The following is a 7,003-nucleotide window of genomic DNA, read 5'->3' as shown; positions in this document are numbered from 1 at the left end:
TGATGAGTCGGTACCAGGACCGACTTTTGGATGTTTAACACCCACCCGAATTCTCGGAGGGTCTGGCTGGCAATAGTCACATCCACCTATAATACTGAGCCAGAAGCTGCTCTCAGAAGAAGATCGTCTAAGTAGCCCACAACGGCAATGTCTCGCTGTCTCAGCAAAGCTAGAATCGGTGCGAGCACCATGGTGAAAATTGTCGGTGCTGACGCTAGGCCAAAGGGAAGAGCCACAAACTGATAGTGGTCTTCTATGCAAAGCGCAGAAACGTCTGGTGTCCTGCACAAATTGGGACATGCAAGTATGCGTCCTTGATGTCCAAGGACGCCAGAAAGTAACCCGGATGGAGCACAGCCACCACTGAGCGAATGGATTCCATGCGGAAATTCCATACTCTCAAAAAGGCATTTAGGGCTTTGAGGTCCAAGATTGGATGGATCCGTCTTTCTTTGGGACCACAAATGGATTCAAATAAAATCCCTGAAACCTCTCGTCCTGCGGAACAGGTAAAATTACCCCGCAACTCAGTAAGTCTTGCACTGCCCCCAATCGGGCAGACTGACGAGCCGGAAGTAGAGGGAGATTTGAGGGAAAGAATCTGTTTGGCGGACAGGAAAGAAACTCTATCTTGTACCCCGAAGAGACCACCTTGCAGACCCACTGGTCGGAGAGCAGGGAGGTCCACCGAGCTGTGAACCTGCGAAACCGTCCCCCCACCCGAGTCGGGCGGGGGCAAAACTTCATGCGGTGGCGGGCTTGGATGCCAGCTTGTTCGGCTTACGCACCCAGGGACGTTTCTGTCCCCCAGCTGAGCCTTTGTCAGCCTGGGAGGGTCTACCCACGGGCCTTGACTGATGAAAATACCACTTCTGCGTGGGAAAAGAAGGACCCGGCTTATGGCGCAGCTCCTTCCCCTTGGTGGACTGAGGGAGACAAGTGCTCTTACCTCCAGTGACATCCTTAATAATGTCATCTAGCGAGGTACCAAAAAGTCTCCCACCTTTGAAGGGTAAATCTGCCAGGGCTTTTTTGGATGCTTGGTCAGCCAGCATTTCAGCCAAATCAGGCGGCGCAACACTACCGCAGAAACAGAGGCACTGGGTATCAAGGGGGCTGCATCCAGGGTAGCACCACAGACATATACAAGGCCCTGGACCAACTGGTCGGCCAGTCTAACATATTCAGGAGGGAGCTGATGCTCCTCCACAGTCTGGTGCAAAACATTTGCCCATTCAGTGAGTGTCTGAGACACCAAGGTTGCAGCCAAAATAGGCCGCAATGCAGACCCTAGCATGGTAAACATGGAGCGGGTCACCGCCTCGGACCTCCTATCAGTATGCTCCTTGAAAGCAGGGGTCCCTTCTATAGGGAGAGTGGTTACCTTGTTTAACCGAGCAACCGGGGGGGGGGGGGGGGTCAACCACCGGAGGAAAAGCCAATTTTTTCAAAAGGCTGTCTTCAAAAGGGTAACGGACCGCCAGGCGCTGAGGAACCACAAAAGGACTTCTGCAGCCGTTCCCATTCCTTATCTTTGAACATATCAAAGAAAGTAACATAAGGAAAAACTTTCACAGAGCGGTGAGATTTGTGTGACCCAAAGAAGACAGATCCCTCTGTGGAAGTCCCAGCTGCATCTTCCAGCTTAAGAGTCCCTCACAGCATCAATAAGTGCACTCACAAGTGCCCTGTCTTGCACTGACCTAGACGAGGGGTCCTCCTCACCAGGGAGGTCCTGGTCCGCATCCTCTAACATACCAGAACCGGTGTCCTGAGCCACAGCCAGGCCCGAATGTGAGTCAGAGCATTCCCCAGAAGATGGAGGGGGTGCTTTTTACCCCCCCTTATGCCACTTCTACCCTGGCAACAAATGATTCCAGGACTGCCGACAGTGTATCCATGGGAACCGCAGGTGCAGGGGCACCATTTGCGGCCTCTGGCAATGTAGGGGAAGAAAGGCCAGATAGTGACTCCATTATCACCCACTGACAGCTCTCAGGGACTAAGTGAAAAACACTTAAGAAGTCCACCCTCCTTGCTGCACCGACCGGGGGGGGGTGTTACCCAGAGGGAGACCGCTAAGCACAGCTGCCCACCTTCCTTGTATACATGTATACACAGTGTGTGTGTGTGAGGTAACTGAGGTTAAAGAGCTATGCTCCGTTCAGGAAGCCAGTGCTAGAGGCCAAAACCCACTCCAAAATGGCAGCCAAATGCCTCAGATAAAAGTATGTGGACCACAAGTAAATGGCCGCCCGCAATACCGACCTGCGCCACAGCGCCACGACATATTTTGTCATAAAAGACTTATTCATGGGATTAATCCCATGACTAAGTCTTTTATGACAAAACATGTCGGGGTGTGGCTGTGCGGCAACCATCTGAAGTGAACGTGTGACGTATCAAGGAAGCAGAGATCCAGGAAGGAACAGCGAGGAGGTGGTGAGCGATCAGTTGACACCTTGGGTCCGCTGTGACCAATATACTCGGTTTTCGGTTCATCTCTGAACAAGTGTTTGCTGTGCAGTGTATTGCTCTATTTTTTGAGATTCATGTGAGTGCTATATTTCAAGATTTAAGTGTGTTATTAAACTGATTTTACGGTATCACGCTATTTTGAGCACTTATTTTATTTACATGCGGCGATTTCTGGCAGTGAATTGTTTGGATAAATAAATAAATAGTGCAGCGCAAATAAATCTAAAATATATGAATAATCAAAAAACATAAAGTCCATAAAGTGCAAAGTGATAAAGGTGCTCCAAAAATACAATGGTGATAAAAAGTGCAGAAATCTTCATCAGATCTGTGACCCATAGGACAGGATAATCCTCCACCAAGGCTAATGGATGGCCTCTCACCTCAGCAATTCGACCTGTGGCTAGGTCAAAAAGCAATAATCATATCCTCCAAAGTGGCAAGCAGCTTTCAGGGCTCAACTCCAAAAACGTCCACCAGATGGAACCAGCAAGCAATATACAAATACAATCACGATGAGCTGCTGTTGTGGTTGTTCCTGAGTGCAAAGTTAGAAGCGCTGCTTTGTGATAGTTCTACTAGCTGTTGATGAACGTTCCTCTTCTCTCTTGTAGAGATGTCGGAATGACCACAAGCTCCGATTCACATGGTGCAAGTCTGAGAATGGCAGAGCTGACAATCAGCAGAAACAAATTGAATTGTTTGGAACTGGGATTATCTGCTATACCTACCAATGAGGTCTTTTTGTACACATTTACATGCCGAACATGAGCGTGTAAGGCAATTTGAGTTGGTGAGTTTTGCATCTGACGGGAGAGGATTCACTGACACCGGGTGTGGTGAAAGATTGGAAGCTTTTATCATTATTTTTTCACAAACCTACTTGATGTGATATATGGACTTATATTTAATTAATAATTAAACACATTTATGTATATTTTGGGGAATTTGTGCACATATTCACTTTTGTCACATGGTGATGTTTATGGGCATTATTTTTGAATACCTGTGAAAATGGATATTTCATCTTACATTGTTTACAGAGCTGCTTATATTTTATTACACTAATTTTAGGGTTTTAGAAAAAAAATTCACAGTTTGATTTTTTTTAAAGTAGCTGCTTCACTCTTTTGCAAATTTGATTATCACTATTTGTTCATAAGCGCAGTGGTGGGAACACAGAAAGGGACGATTTATCTTTGTTACCATTATTTACAACTAACATGCTCTGCCTAGTCCTCTCCTATGAACAGGAACATAACCCAAATGTCAAGATTTAAGGAGCTGTGTCCGTCCATGGACGATAAGAGAAAGAAAATTATTTTGTGCCCTTTAGACTGGAACAACCTCCTTCCATTCTATCCTTAAATGACTGGTGTACCGAGAAAGTTCTTGATTTCTGCCCCTGAAGACCCCTCCACAGATTGGATTTGCTGTGGCATCTCAATCTCTTCCGAGGTATATATTGATTTTTAAAAAGTTCATCAATATCCTCTGCTGGAAAAAGATACTTAGAGCTACCCGCCTCCTCCACCGATGTAGAATCCCCATCAGATGAAGAGCTTGGGTTCTCCCCTTCTTCCAGATCAGAGGCATATACTGGTCTCGGACCGAGGAAGGGGTCTAACTGAGGCCAAAGGCACTTGAGTTCTGGGACCAGATGAAAAAGGCCCCAGACCTGCTGCCCTGTCATTAAAAGACCGGAAGGAGGCTACAACCTCCTTTATAAAAGACGTTAACTCTTTCAAAGAGGTAGTCTCTGAACTAGCCCTAGATGGAATACAATCCTCACAAACAAGTTTTTTAAATCCATAAGACAGCCTGGCTCTACAGTTTCTACATTTCTTTTAGTAAAAAAAAAACAAAAAAAACAAGAACCATAAGAAAAGAAGGCCCATACAAACAAAAGATCCCCTGCTGTATAATCACAGACAAGGGCTTACCTTGAGGGCTGCCGCTGGTTCAATCCGAGCGGGTGCTCCATTCTCAAGCTCCATGCGGTGAGTTAAGATCGGCCGGAGAAAAGGGCTCCTGTCCCAGGCAGCATGTCCTCAGTGTAAAACGCCATGTTCCTTATCAACACGGCGCCCGAAAGTGCATCACGTGACTTTCCGTTGCGGCGCCATCTTGCCACGTCACAGGAAGTAATACAACGCCATTTTGGTACACCTCGGTGAAGCCGAGGACAAGGCTTCCACCAGGCAGAGCTTGGGGGGAAAAAAAAACTGAAGGAAGTTGCCACCACTTGCACTAGGTAAGCAAGTACCTCCAAAATAGGGAACCCCTTTGGCAGAAAAAACGGGGACCAATACACCAAGGACTTGGCCACAACCAGTACTGGATGATGCCAGAGAAGGGGGGGTCCGCCAACCAGTTACCAGACCTAGAAAAATGTGTTGGTGCTCCTGGAAACACAAAACAACCAAGGGTCAGAGGAAAGGGAGGGGGCTTTTAAATTGTATCTGATTTGTGTTTCCTGTAGAGGACAGAGCCAATCATCTCTTAAGTAGATGTCCTGGAAGGTGAGGGGGGGGAGGGGAGGAAAGAGAGAAATACAAGGCTTCAAAATTAGAGCACTGAAAGCTGGCCTGGGCAGGAAGGGGGTGAATGTGTAATTTTTAAATTGTTAAAGTGCATTTCCACTTTTACAATAAAAAAAAAAAACGCGAAAAAGACTGAAAATTCTGTAAAAAAAAAAAATAGGATTTTTTGTACTCACCGTAAAATCCTTTTCTCTGAAGTCCATGGACGGACACAGCTCCTTAAATCTTGACAAGTGGGTTATGTTCCCTGTTTACAGGAGAGGACTAGGCAGAAACATGTTAAATTGTTAAATACATGTTACATTAACAGAGTTGAACAGCCCCGCACAGGGGGCGGTCCCTCCAGACATAACCCTCCTCACTGTAGATAGAAAAGGTCCTGAACCGCCGCACTCCTTGAAACAATGTCTTTATTTGGCAAATGACGTTCAAAAAACAACCAAAAACAATGCAGTCAAAAAGAAGAAGTGGGGAAAAGGATGGCTTACATGTTTCACATCGTATGATGCTTACGAGTAAGCATTATACGATGTGAAACATGTCAGCCATCCTTTTCCTTTTGTCCACTTCTTCTTTTTGACTGCATTGTTTTTGGTTGTTTTTTGAACTTCATTTGCCATTTGCGCATATTTGTGCCGGCGTAACGCAACGTATATGCGCTACGCCGGCATAAGTTGGAGAGCAAAATAGATCATTCACAAAGCACTTGCTCTCCAATTTGCGCTGGCCGAACCTAAATTTGAAGGTGTAAGCCGGTGTAAGTGTAAGTGGGTGTGAACTTATGCAAATGATTGTCTGAGCATGGTGCAGTGGATTACGCCAGGCTTATCTTCAACGGAGCATGCGCAGTGATGTCTAAGTCTGATCGCTCCCTTGTGCGCATGCGCACAACTACGCCGGCTGAACTTCCCGTTGTACGCCGGCCTATCGGCTTACGCCGAGCGCATAAATACGCCCAGACCTGCGTCCGTCCAACGCAAAATTACATCCTGCTTTTCCCCCCCTGAGCAAGGTAATTTTGCTGTTCTTGGATTGCTTCTTTTGCTTTATGATGTCTGCTCCCGTCAGCAAAAGGAAGAAGAACTTTTCTCCACAGGAGAGGGCAATAATTATTGCTGGTATGGAGCAGTATGATCGCTTCCTCCATGGTGCGGAGAGTCGGGATACCACCCGCGCCAGGAAGCAAGAGATCCTGGACACTATTGCCACTCAGGTCAATGCCCTTGGCAATGTCCCCCGCTGCGGAAAGGACATTAATAAAAAAATTAATGACCTGCGGCTCCGTGTGCGGGAGAAGCTTGCGACTATTCGGAAGCACCAGAGTGGCACGGGGGGTGGACCACCCTGCAACATTGCACTGACCCCAGATGAAGAGAAGGTCGCCCAGTGTCTGCAGAGGGAGAAGGTGGAGGGAGTTGAGGGGTTTGATTCCCGGGATGATGCCTTGAGGACAGGTAAGTGTTTTATATTCCCTATTTGGTGTGTAGCATGTGAGGGGGTGGAAGGCAACATGTGACAAGTGTGTGGGTCCCCCAACATGTGACTGCTTTATGTCTTCCACAGATGTGCAGGAGGGAGCGGGCCCATCTGGTGTCGGTGTCCGTCCCACCACATCTTCCCCGGAGCAGCCTCAGGAAGACCCCCAAGATGCTGCGGTGGAGGGGAATGTCCACACTTCTCCTCTCGAGGAGGTGGTGGAGGAGTCTGTGGACCTAGGGCAGATAGGTCTGATAATAGAGGAGTCCATTTTGATGGCTGGGCCCTCTCACACCTCCACCCCCATGAGGAGAAGCCCCTCTGCGTCTCCCACCAGCAGGGGAACCACCTCAAGGGGCTCCCTTGAGTCTTCTGCCCCAAGAAAGGCAAAAATAGAAACTAATACAAATTATATGTTCAACATAAATAATATACACAGATGTGTACTACATAAAAAGTCCAATGAAGGAATTCATATGTGGAATAAATCAAGTGAAAAAAAACAA

The sequence above is a fragment of the Rana temporaria genome, chromosome 13, assembly GCF_905171775.1.
Source record: "Rana temporaria chromosome 13, aRanTem1.1, whole genome shotgun sequence".
In the NCBI taxonomy this organism is placed as follows: Eukaryota; Metazoa; Chordata; class Amphibia; order Anura; family Ranidae; genus Rana; species Rana temporaria.
This window is presented reverse-complemented; position numbering follows the sequence as displayed.